At 38.7% G+C, this 12,403-nt stretch overlaps 1 pseudogene; it reads right to left on the bottom strand.

Moving 5' to 3' along the window:
• Positions 1-1,495: 1,495 nt before the first annotated feature.
• LOC101154526 (small ribosomal subunit protein eS4, X isoform-like) lies at positions 1,496-7,449 on the bottom strand (annotated as a pseudogene).
• Between the last annotated feature and the right edge of the window lie 4,954 nt (positions 7,450-12,403).

Raw genomic sequence — 12,403 nt, 5'->3', positions numbered from 1 at the left:
TGCCCTGAAATCTTGAAGGACAATAGACTAAATAGACCAAAAAACCGTGAAGGCAAATTATGAACATGTACTTACAAAGTACCATAACTACTAAAACACATTATCCGCACTCACTCAAAGGTCCCCATTTTTCCCTTACTTTATTCATCTGTATAATCAGTTACACATTGTTTCTCCCTTCAATCATATTTCCCTGTCTCTTCTAGACACAGAATTTTGAGGCTGAGGTGGGCGGATCATTTGAGGTCAGGAGCTCGAGACCAGCCTGACCAACATGGTGAAACCCTGTCTCTACTAAAATATAAAAATTAGCTGGGAGTGGGGGCAGCACCTGTAATCTCAGCTGCCTAGGAGGCTGAGGCACGAGAATCACTTGAACCTGGGAGGCAGGGGTTGCAGTGAGCTGAGATCGCGCCACTGCACTCCAGCCTGGGTGACAGAGTGAGACCCTCTCTCTCTCTCAAAAAAAAAAAAAAATTGGTATAAATTTCCCCAGATGCATTTGTTCTTAACCAGAAACAATTTTGCTCCCCTAGGGAATATTTGGCAATGTTTGGAAACATTTTGATTGTCTCAATTATGGGAGTGTTACTGGCATCTAGTCGCTAAAGGTTGCTGTTAAACATCCTACAATGCATAGGACAGCCCCCATCCCCGACAACAGAGTTGTCCAGTCTCAAATGTCAGTACTACAAAAGTTGAAAACCCCTGTCACAAAGTGTTATTTAAACAATAAAAAACTATAATGTAAGTATTATTAGGCCTGGGATGATCGTATTTCTATAAACACTGAAGCTGGTAAAGAAACTACAGGAGAGAGAGAAAACCTTCCCAATGTTCCCCTTTTATAGTTGGAAGTTTTACTCCTTTTGGAGTGGTTCTTGGTTTCAGAATGTTGTTTTTACTCTTTACACTTAGGTGTTAATACTTATGGACACACTCATATGTCCTTTCTTTGCCAGAAATTCCTGTGTCAGCGTTCTACAATGTGTCTGTGGCCTTAGGTTCTTTGAGAGAATGTCAGATAGGTTGAGCTTTTCTCCTCACTCCTAAAGATTGAAGTCCTAATTAAGAAAGAACCAACATTACAGCTTGAAATCACTTTTCTCGATGTGAATACAACTTATGAAATCTGACCATTATTCTTTTCTATAATGTGCTATTACAGTAGAAGAGGTGCTACTCAACCAATAAGATGAGATTAAAAACAAGAAGAACAAAGAACAGAGTGCATAGAGCATGTGTCCAGAGTAATCAAGACTAACTTTTGAACCTCTCCAACTCTGCTCCTTTCTAGTTGAGAGACCTTGGGCAAGTGACCCAGCCTATCTCATCATCTAAGTAAGGAGGATAATGAGGTGTCTGTTCTATCATTCAGCTACATGTGAACTACTCAGTACAGTGTCTGGTATGTAGGAAACTTTCAATTTTTTTATTCATGCTGTATTAACTTTAATTAAGTACTAAGATCTCTCTAACATGTCTACAGACTATTTCACCCACTGCTCTGTTTGGCCATCAGTTTTGTCTCTCTTCAGCAATGGCGAGGTGGACACCCTTTCGTTGGGGAAGAGAAATCCATGGTTTGTTGCCCTTGTCAAAAACAAAAATGTTCGAGAGCTGGGTGGCAAAGCTGTTTCCATTGGCATCTTTCACATTCACCATATCAAAAGATCTAGAATGTTTCTCTCTGTTCATGATCACACCAATTCTTCCCAACGTAGCATCTCCAGTCACAGGATACCAGTGTCAACAAGTTACCAGTGTTCAACTTGATGCAATCTGTAATCTTGCCAGTCTCCAAATCAATTTGAATGGTGTCATTTACCTTGATGAGTGGATCCGAGTAGCAGATGGTGTGAGCATCATGAATTACCAGATGACAGATTCCTTTTGTGACCACAGATATTTTTCTCACTTTGCACAGCTTGTACTTGGCCTCCTCAGGTGTGGTATGATGAACACCAGAGTGACCTTTGGTGTCATACAACAGACAAAAATTCTTCTCAGTCTTATCAATGCTGATGACATTCATGAATCCAGCAGGATAGGTTATATCAGTTCAGACCTTGTCATTGATCTTAATGAACCACTGCATGCAAATCTTTTTTTTCCAACTTTTATTTCAGTTCAGGGGTACATGTGCAGGATGTGCAGGTTTGTTACACAGTTAAACATGTGCCATGGTGATTTGCTGTACAGATCATCTCATCACCTAAGTATTAAGCCAGCATCCATTAGCTATTCTTCCTGAAGCTCTCCTTTCTCTCATCCTGCAACTTCCAGCATGCTCCAGTGTGTGTCCATGTGTTCTCATAATTTAACTCCTACTTATAAGTGAGAACATGGAGTGTTTGATTTTCTGTTTCTGCATTAGTTTGCTGAGAATGATGGCTTCCAGTGCCATCCATGCCCCTGCAAAAGACATGATCTCATTCCTTTTTATGGCTGCATAGTATTCCATGGTGTATATGTACCATATTTTCTTTATCCAGTCTATTATTGATGGGCATTTAGGTGGATTCCATGCCTTTACTATTGTGAATAGTCCTGCAATGAACATATGTGTTAATGTACCTTTATAATAGAATGATTCATATTCCTTTGGGTATATATCCAGTAATGGGATTGCTGCATCAAGTGGTATTTCTGCCTCTAGGTCTTTGAGGAATCTCGACACTGTCTTCCACAATGGTTGAACTAATTTACATTCCCACCAACAGTGTAAATGTGTTCCTTTTTCCCCCCAACCTTGCCAGTATCTGTTGTTTTTTGACTTTTTAATTAGCCATTCCGACTGCTGTGAGATGGTATCTCATTGTGGTTTTGATTTGCATTTCTCTGATGATCAGTGATGTTGAGCTTTTTTTATATGTTTGTTGGCCACATGTATGTCTTCTTTTGAGAAGTGTCTCTTCATGTCCTTTCCTCACTTTTTAATGGGGTTGTTTCTTTTTCTTGTAAATTTGTTTAAGTATTTTATCTTATTTTATAATACTTTAAGTTCTGGGGTACATGTGCACAATGTGCAGGTTTGTTACATATGTATACATGTGCCATGTTGGTTTGCTGCCCCCATTAACTCATCATTTACATTAGGTATTTCTCCTAATGCTAACCCTCTCCCACTCCCCCACCCCACAACAGGCCCCGGTGTGTAGTGTTCCCCACCCTGTGTCCAATTGTTCTTGTTGTTCATTTCCCACCTATGAGTGAGAACATGCAGTGTTTGGTTTTCTGTCCATGTGACAGTTTGCTGAGAATGATGGTTTCCAGCTTTATCCATGTCCCTACAAAGGAAATAAACTCATCCTTTTTTTTTGGCTGCAGAGTATTCCATGGTGTATATATGCCATATTTTCTTTATCCAGTCTATCATTGATGGACATTTGGGTTGGTTTCAAGTCTTTGCTATTGTGAATAGTGCCACAATAAACATATGTGTGCATGTATCTTTACAGTGGCATGATTTATAATCCTTTGGGTATATACCCATTAATGAGATCACTGTGTCAAATGGTATTTCCAGTTCTAGATCCTTGAGGAATCGCCACACTGACTTCCACAATGGTTGAACTAGTTTACAGTCCCACCAACAGTGTAAAAGTGTTCCTATTTCTCCACATCCTCTCCAGAACCTGTTGTTTCCTGACTTTTTAATGGTCACCATTCTAACTGGTGTGAGATGGTATCTCATTGTGGTTTTGATTTGCATTTCTCTGATGGCCAGAGATGATGAGCATTTTTTCATTTGTCTGTTGGCTGCATAAATGTCTTCTTTTGAAAAGTGTCTGTTCATATCCTTTGCCCACTTTTTGATGGGGTTGTTTGATTTTTTCTTGTAAATTTGTTTAAGTGCTTTGCAGATACTGGATATTAGCCCTTTGTCAGATGGGTAGATTGCAAAAATTTTCTCCCATTCTGTAGGTTGCCTGTTCACTCTGATGGTAGTTTCTTTTGCTGTGCAGAAGCTCTTTAGTTTAATTAGATCCCATTTGTCTATTTTGGCTTTTGTTGCTATTGCTTTTGGTGTTTTAGACATGAAGTCCTTGCCCATGCCTATGTCCTGAATGGTATTGCCTAGGTTTTCTTCTAGGGTTTTTATAGTTTTAGGTCTAACATTTAAGTCTTTAATCCATCTTGAATTAATCTTTGTATAAGGTGTAAGGAAGGGATCCAGTTTTAGCTTTCTACATATGGCTGGCCAGTTTTCCCAGCACCATTTATTAAATAGGGAATCCTTCCCTCATTTCTTGTTTTTGTCGGGTTTGTCAAAGATCAGACAGTTGTAAATTTGTGGTGTTATTTCTGAGGGCTCTGTTCTGTTTTGTTGGTCTATATCTCTGTTTCGGTACCAGTACCATGCTGTTTTGGTTACTGTAGCCTTGTAGTATAGTTTGAAGTCAGGTAGCAGGATACCTCCAGCTTTGTTTTCTTTGCTTAGGATTGTCTTGGCAATGTGGGATATTTTGGTTCCATATGAACTTTAAAGTAGTTTTTTCCAATTCTGTGAAGAAAGTCATTGGTAGTTTGGTGGGGATGACATTGAATCTGTAAATTACCTTGGGCAGTATGGGCATTTTCATGATATTGATTCTTCCTATCCATGAGCCTGGAATGATCTTCCATTTGTTTGTGTCCTCTTTTATTTCATTCCAGTGGTTTGTAGTTCTCCTTGAAGAGGTCCTACACATCCCTTGTAAGTTAGATTCCTAGGTATTTTATTCTCTTTGAAGCAATTGTGAATGGGAGTTCGCTCATGATTTGGCTCTCTGTTTGTCTGTTATTGGTGTATAAGAATGCTTGTGATTTTTGCACATTGATTTTGTATCCTGAGACTTTGCTGAAGTTGCTTATCAGCTTAAGGAGATTTTGGGCTGAGATGATGGGGTTCTCTAAATATATAATCATGTCGTCTGCAAACAGGGACAATTTGACTTCCTCTTTTCCTAATTGAGTATCCTTTATTTCTTTCTCTTGCCTGATTGTCCTGGCCAGAACTTCCAACACCATGTTGAATAGAAGTGGTGAGAGAGGGCATCCCTGTCTTGTGCCAGTTTTCAAAGGGAATGCTTCCAGTTTTTGCCCATTCAGTATGATATTGGCTGTGGGTTTGTCATAAATAGCTCTTATTATTTTGAGATATGTTCTATCAATACATAGTTTATTGAGAGTTTTTAGCATGAAGGGCTGTTGAATTTTGTCAAAGGCCTTTTCTGCATCTATTGAGATAATCGTGTGGTTTTTGTCTTTGGTTCTGTTTATGTGATGGATTACGTTTACTCATTTGCATAAGTTGAACCAGCCTTGCATCCCAGGTATGAAGCCAACTTGATCTTGGTGGATAAGCTTTTTGCTGTGCTGCTGAATTCGGTTTGCCAGTATTTTATTGTGGATTTTTGCATCAATGTTCATCAGGGATATTGGTCTAAAATTCTCTTTTTTTGTTGTGTCTCTGCCAGCGTTGGTATCAGGATGATGCCAGCCTCATAAAATGAGTTAGGTAGGATTCCCTCTTCTTCTACTGATTGGAATAGTTTCAGAAGGAATGGTACCAGTTCCTCCTTGTACCTCTGGTAGAATTCAGCTGTGAATCCATCTGGTCCTGGACTTTTTTTGGTTGGTAGGCTATTAATTATTGCCTCAATTTCAGAGCCTGCTATTGGTCTCTTCAGCAATTCAACTTCTTCCTGGCTTAGTCTTGGGAGGGTGTATGTGTCCAGCAATTTATCCATTTGTTCTAGATTTTCTGGTTTATTTGTGTAGAGGTGTTTACAGTATTCTCTGATGGTTGTTTGTATTTCTGTGGGATCAGTGGTGATATCCCCTTTGTCATTTTTTATTGTGTCTATTTGATTCTTCTCTTTTTTCTTCTTTATTAGTCTTGCTAGCGGTCGATCTATTTCGTTAATCTTTTCAAAAAACCAGCTCCTGTATTCATTAATTTTTGGAAGGGGTTTTTTCTGTGTGTGTCTCTATCTCCTTCAGTTCTGCTCTGATCTTAGTTATTTCTTGCCTTCTGCTAGCTTTTGAATTTGTTTGCTCTTGCTTCTCTAGTTTTTTTAATTGTGAAGTTAGGGTGTCGATTTTAGATCTTTTCTGCTTTCTGTTGTGGGCATTTAGTGCTATAAATTTCCCTCTACATACTGCTTTAAATGTATCCCAGAGATTCTGGTACGTTGTGTCTTTGTTCTCATTGGTTTCAAAGAACATCTTTTTTTCTGCCTTCATTTCGTTTTCTTTTTTTTTTTTTTTTGATGGAGTCTCACTCTGTCACCCAGGCTGGAGTGCAGTGGCACAATCTCTGCTCACTCACTGTAAGCTCCGCCTCCTGGGTTTACACCATTCTCCTGCCTCAGCCTCCCCAGTAGCTGGGACTACACGCCCAGCTAATTGTTTTTGTATTTTCAATAGAGGAGGTGTTTCACTGTGTTAGCCAGGATGGTCTTGATCTCCTGACCTTGTGATCTGCCCGTCTTGGCCTCCCAAAGTGCTGGGATTACAGGCATGAGCCACCGTGCTTGGCCTCATTTCATTATTTACCCAGTAGTCATTCAGGAGCAGGGTGTTCAGTTTCCATGTAGTTGTGCAATTTTGAGTGAGTTTCTTAATCCTGAGTTCTAATTTGATTGCACTGTGGTCTGAAAGACAGTTTGTTGTGATTTCTGTTATTTTAAATTTGCTAAGGAGTGCTTTATTTCCAACTATGTGGTCAATTTTGGAATAAGTGTGATGTGGTGCTGAGAAGAATGTATATTCTGTTGATTTGGGGTCGAGAGTTCTGTAGATGTCTATTAGGTCTGCTTGGTGCCGAGCTGAGTTCAAGTCCTGGATATTCTTGTTAACCTTCTGTCTTGTTGATCTGTCTAATACTGACAGTGGGGTGTTAAAGTCTCCCATTATTATTGTGTGGGAATCTCAGTCTCCTTTTAGGTCTCTAAGGACTTGCTTTATGAATCTGGGTGCTCCTGTATTGGGTGCATATATATTTAGGATAGTTAGCACTTCTTGTTGAATTGATCCCTTTACCATTATGTAATGGCCTTCTTTGTCTCTTTTGTCCTTTGTTGGCTTAAAGTCTGTTGTCTGTTTTATCGGAGACTAGGATTGCAACCCCTGCTTTTTTTTTGCTTTCTATTTTCTTGGTAGATCTTCCTCTATCACTTTATTTTGAGCCTATATGTGTCTCTGTATGTGAGATGGGTCTCTTGAATGCAGCACACTGATGTGTCTTGACTCTGTATCCAATTTGCCAATCTGTGTCTTTTAATTGGAGCATTGTCAGGGTATATGTAAGTCTCTTCCTTAGGAAAAGTGATGACGGGGAGAGACTGTTTCAGCTTATGGGGACTAGTAAATGGACAAGAAGCAAACACACCAGTCAGTTTATCCAGAATCCCATGGTGGAGCTACAACCAATGTCAGATGCTTCTTGGGACCATAAGCCATGGTTGCAGTAGGCATAGAAAGAGTCAATAAATGTTAACTACCATTATCTCTTTTTTTCCATTTACTTATTTACCAACTATTATTGGGTTTCTATTATATGTCAATTCCTTTGCTAGAAACTGGGGATTAAATGGTAAGCCAAAACAAACAGCTTCCTGCTCTTATGAAGCTTATTGTTGAGGAGGTGTGAAAGGCACAAATTAAATAACCACAAAATATATTGCATGTTTGTGGTTGTCACAAAGCAAGCTACGTGGAGCTATAACATGTAACTGAGGGATTTGACCCCTTCTGGATCCCAAGGGGTCCGTGGAAGATGCTACTCATGTGCTGAGAAACTTTTTGGATTTTTGCCTTGTGATAGCTCTTCCTTTACCTTCAACATTAAAAAATAGTCACCACTGTTCCTGGAGTTAGGTACTATAGGTTCCAGCTGTTACATCTTAAAAAATAACTTGTACATGTTACAACAAAAGGATAAAAGAAATGAGTCATCTTCTTTAAATTTCTATATCTCCCTCTAGTCAGAATTTACCTTTGCTATTTTCTAGTTTTCTATTTTTCCATTAGAGAATATAAACTATGCCACTGCCTTACAGTGCCTCGAATATTAAAAAGAGGTTGTTCTTGGATCTTATTGAGGTAGAGGATCAACAGGACTTATTTCTTAATTCCAACAGGATGAAGTGAAGAAACTGGCAAGAACCAGCAGATGGCAATGAAAGATATCCATAGCTGCCCTTATTGTCCATTAGCATAAGACACTCCCACCCAATGCCATGCCAGTTTACAAATGCCATGGCATTTGTAACATAGACGTTACCAACCCTTTCCATGGCAAAGACCCAGAAGTTATTTCCCCTTTCCTAAAAAGTTCTAAATAACCCACCCATCAATTTGCATTAGCTTGCCCCTTAATTTGCATGTAACTGAAAGTAGGTATAAGTGGGCATAAATACAGTTGCCAACAGCCCATATGTTGCCCATTCTGGGCGCACTGGCTGTGAGTTAGCCCCTCCCTGCAAAGAACAGTGGCATTCAAAAAAGATTGCTGTTTAATAGCACTGGCTTGCCCTTGAATTCTTTCCTAGGCAAAGCCAAGAACCCTCCTGAGTTAAGCCACACTTTTGAGACTTGCTTGTCCTGCATCATTATACCCATTTATCAATCTGTTTATAAAAGACAGAGTCAAGTATTAGAAGAACTGAGGATATATTTTTTATTTGAATGCAGCTGCCAGGTGATATCTGTAGAAAATGACTATTTAGTCATAGTCATCTCTCCTTTTTCTAAGGTGAATAAGGTTGGGGAGAAGTTTGCACTCCTCAGCCATTTAAATAAATGAGGAAACCTCATTAGCAGAGGGCTAAGCAAACAGTGAAATAAATATATGGTTGTTACTTAATATTATATTTGATATAAAATAGAGACTTCTCAAGAAATCCTTGGCCTGACCTTTCTTAATTGTCTGATTATTTTTTTAAACTTTCAGAAAAGAATCAATCCATGTCTGGGGCCTGTGGCAGGGACTGTTAGCTGTCCTCTGAAATCGATTTCCCCTTTCTTTCTTAGAATAAAGCTAGACTACATTTAATAGCCTCTTTTGCAGTTAGGTGAAGCCATGTGACTAAGCTTGAGGCCAAGGAAGTGACCAGAGTGATGGATGTACTTCTAGGCCTGGCACATAAAATACTTCAAATTGCTCTTCCACGCTCTCTCTGCTTTTTGGCTGAACAGGATCACAAGCCCCAGGGTGAATCTGGAAGCCACATATTTTGAAGATGGGAGAGCCTCCATAAGTCTGAGTCCTCAAATCAATATATGGAGCAGACCTTTCCTCCCCATTCCAACAGGAAACACCTCTTTGAGACTTTTATGAGAGAAATAAATGTATTTCCTGTTTCTAAAACTATTAAATTTGGGGAACCTCTTTGTTAACTATGGCACAATTGCACTACTTAATATAGAGCCTGATGAAAACAAAGGACACATTCATGATTATGGTATTATGTCAAAATACTGGTGAAGTCAGAGTATTCTCTCAGAGGAAATGATGTTTGAGTTCTTAATAATTGCTATTATTGCTATTGATATAGTAGTTCTGAAATATTTATGTGCTCACACAGAGTACTGCATTGCCAAATTAGATTCAAAGGACTCAGAGATCTTACCTGGTATCAATATTTGCTACAAAATTATGAAGATGAAGGCCCAGAAAAAGGCTCAGAGAAAGCAGAGAGAGGTTTGTAACACCAAGTGTGTTTCTCAGAATCCTTCCTTTCCGCCTTGGACATCCCCCTGGCCCAGAACAGATGAGGTCTTTAAGTATGGTTAACTGTCTCCTCACATGGTGGCGAGTGCTGCAATTACAAAACGTCTTTTCTCTCTACCCCAGGGAATTGCATAGCTTACATGACATCCCTCAGGGGGTTATGCCTCCTAGAACCTGGGTCCTATTTACTGTAGGTAATCAATCCAGTGATATCAGGGATATTAATGAAATATAAGGGCATTTCAGAGATAAAATCTCTTCTTTCTAATATATGTTAATGGTCTATTTACCCAGAGGTTCACTTGACAAAAGGTTTAAACTGACTGGGTCCCCTGTTTCTTCCCTTTTCCTCAGGGGTATTTCCTCATGAAGGAGGTGAATGTATCCCATTCCAGCTCTTTTAATTCCTTCTTTGCTATTTTTTAACTCTATTATGAGGAAAATGGATAGATTAAAGGTATTGTATATGCATCACCAATGACTAATCTGGATAAGGGTAAAAGAAAATGCATTTCAGCAGCCTTGTATTTATTAAACATTCAAGTTTGCACTAAGGAAATTAGGGACCACTGGATGGGATCAGGACCTATGTCTTGTGACTCTGTGTCCAAAATTATTTTATTTAATCCTACTGTCTTCCCAGTCAATGAAGTGCAGTCCTCTGGCTACACATTGACTGTACTTTTCTGAGAGTCATCTACTTCTGTTGATCATATGTTTTTAACAAAAGGTAGTGTGGTGATAAGTAAAACTAACAGAAGAATTATTTTAATTCCTCCTTGAAATTCCAGTCTTAAATTTTGGTGTGGTAGTCTACATTTGGCTTTGTGGGAAAAATAAAAGAAAGACCAAAGAAAGAAGAATTCTGGAAAGAGTTAAAAAATTACAGTAAAGGTTGGTTGCAGTTGTTCATGCCTGTAATCCCAGCATTTTGGGAGGCTGAGGCGGGTGGATCATTTGAGGTCAGAAGTTCGAGACCAGCCTGACCAACATGGTGAAACTCTGTCTCTACTAAAATACGAGAAATAGAACGGTGTGGTGGTGGGTCCCTGTAATCTCAGATACCCTGAAGGCTGAGGCAGGAGAATCACTTGAACCAAGGAGGCAGAAGTTGCAGTGCACCAAGATCGCGCCTCTACTCTCCAGCCTGGGAGACAGAGCAAGACTCCCTGTCAAAAAAAAAAAAAAAAAAAAGAAAGAAAGAAAAAAAGAAAAAAAAAATAGAGCAGAGGGAATTAGGAAATTTATTTTATTAGCTCACTCCAACTTCAACTCAACTACTTTCCGGACTCATTATCTTATTGTTTAACAAACTGATGTCCATAAGAGCTGAAACTGAACATCGAATTAAGCAGCAGAGCCTACATTCATTGATCTGTCTACCAATATTAATAATCGAAAACAATAGGAGTGTGTGTGTGTGTGTGTACAACATCCAAGTAAATTTTTTACGTTTGTGAAAAACAAAAGTAATTATAATAAGATAATATTGTATGAAGATTAAAAAGTATGTACGATCTTAGATTAGGTTAGCATAAATGTGCATGACATTGTCTCCAAATTTTCTACACTGTGAAATTTTTGAGGACAACAGTCTGTCTGACTTATTTTTATGTCCCGAATGGTTAGCACAATACCCAGCTTTTAATAATTTTTTGTGGTAATGGAATCTTCTAGCACTTGGTGTATATTCATGTAGGTTGTCTCTTATATGAGCAGATACAAGCTAGCCAATAGCCCACTGTGTTCATTCACAATACAAGCAAAGGGGCACTGGCTCAGTAAGTTTTAAATCACTTACTTAGCTGGAAGTTTTGTTCATTTTTCCCTAATGTTTTTGGTATAAATGAGCACTTTGAGTTTCTGAAAATATTACCCTATATGCCTTTTTTAAATCTAATAATAAAATCAATGAAATTTCTTACATTTGCCTACTATATTACATTATAAGAGGGCTTTATCATCCGATTTCTCATTTAATTTTGACAACCAATTTAATTAGGGATATCATTCTTATTTTAGACGCTAGCAAAACATAGTTTGGATATGTCAGTCGAGTACTGACATCTAAATCCTGTGGATATAAATCTACTGGATGAAGTTCTGGCACAGATATACAAGCTTTATTCATTATTTTAAATAAGCTACACACGAAGGTGATTTCATTGTTAAAGTTAATATTAAAAGTTACACTTGCTTGGCTGGGCGCAGTGGCTCATGCCTGTAATCCCAGGACTTTGGGAGGCTGTGGTGGGCGATCACCTGAGGTCAGGAGTTCGAGACCAGCCTGGCCAACATGGTGAAACCCTGTCCCTACTAAAAACACAAAAATTAGCCAGGCATGGTGGCGAGTGCCTGTGGTCCCAGCTACTTGGGAGGCTGAGACAGGAGAATCACTTGAACCCGGGAGGCAGAGGTTGCAGTGAGCCAAGATTGTGCCACTGCACTCCAGCCTGGGCAAGAAAGAGCAAAAACTCAGTCTCAAAAAAAAAAAAAAAAGTTACACTTGTTTGTTGTAATAGAAATTATAAACATTTATAAAGAAGATAATTAGTTATTCATAATTTCACAGATTAGAAATGATTGCTAACATGTTTATATATTTCTTTCCAGTACGATTTCTATGCATATGTCTATCTTTTTTCAGTAAAGATCATAAAATATATTCAATTTTGTCTTTGG

This window comes from Gorilla gorilla, chromosome 10, assembly GCF_029281585.2.
Source record: "Gorilla gorilla gorilla isolate KB3781 chromosome 10, NHGRI_mGorGor1-v2.1_pri, whole genome shotgun sequence".
NCBI lineage: Eukaryota > Metazoa > Chordata > Mammalia > Primates > Hominidae > Gorilla > Gorilla gorilla.
The sequence above is the reverse complement of the archived record's forward strand: the minus strand, read 5'-3'. Positions and strand labels throughout refer to the sequence as shown.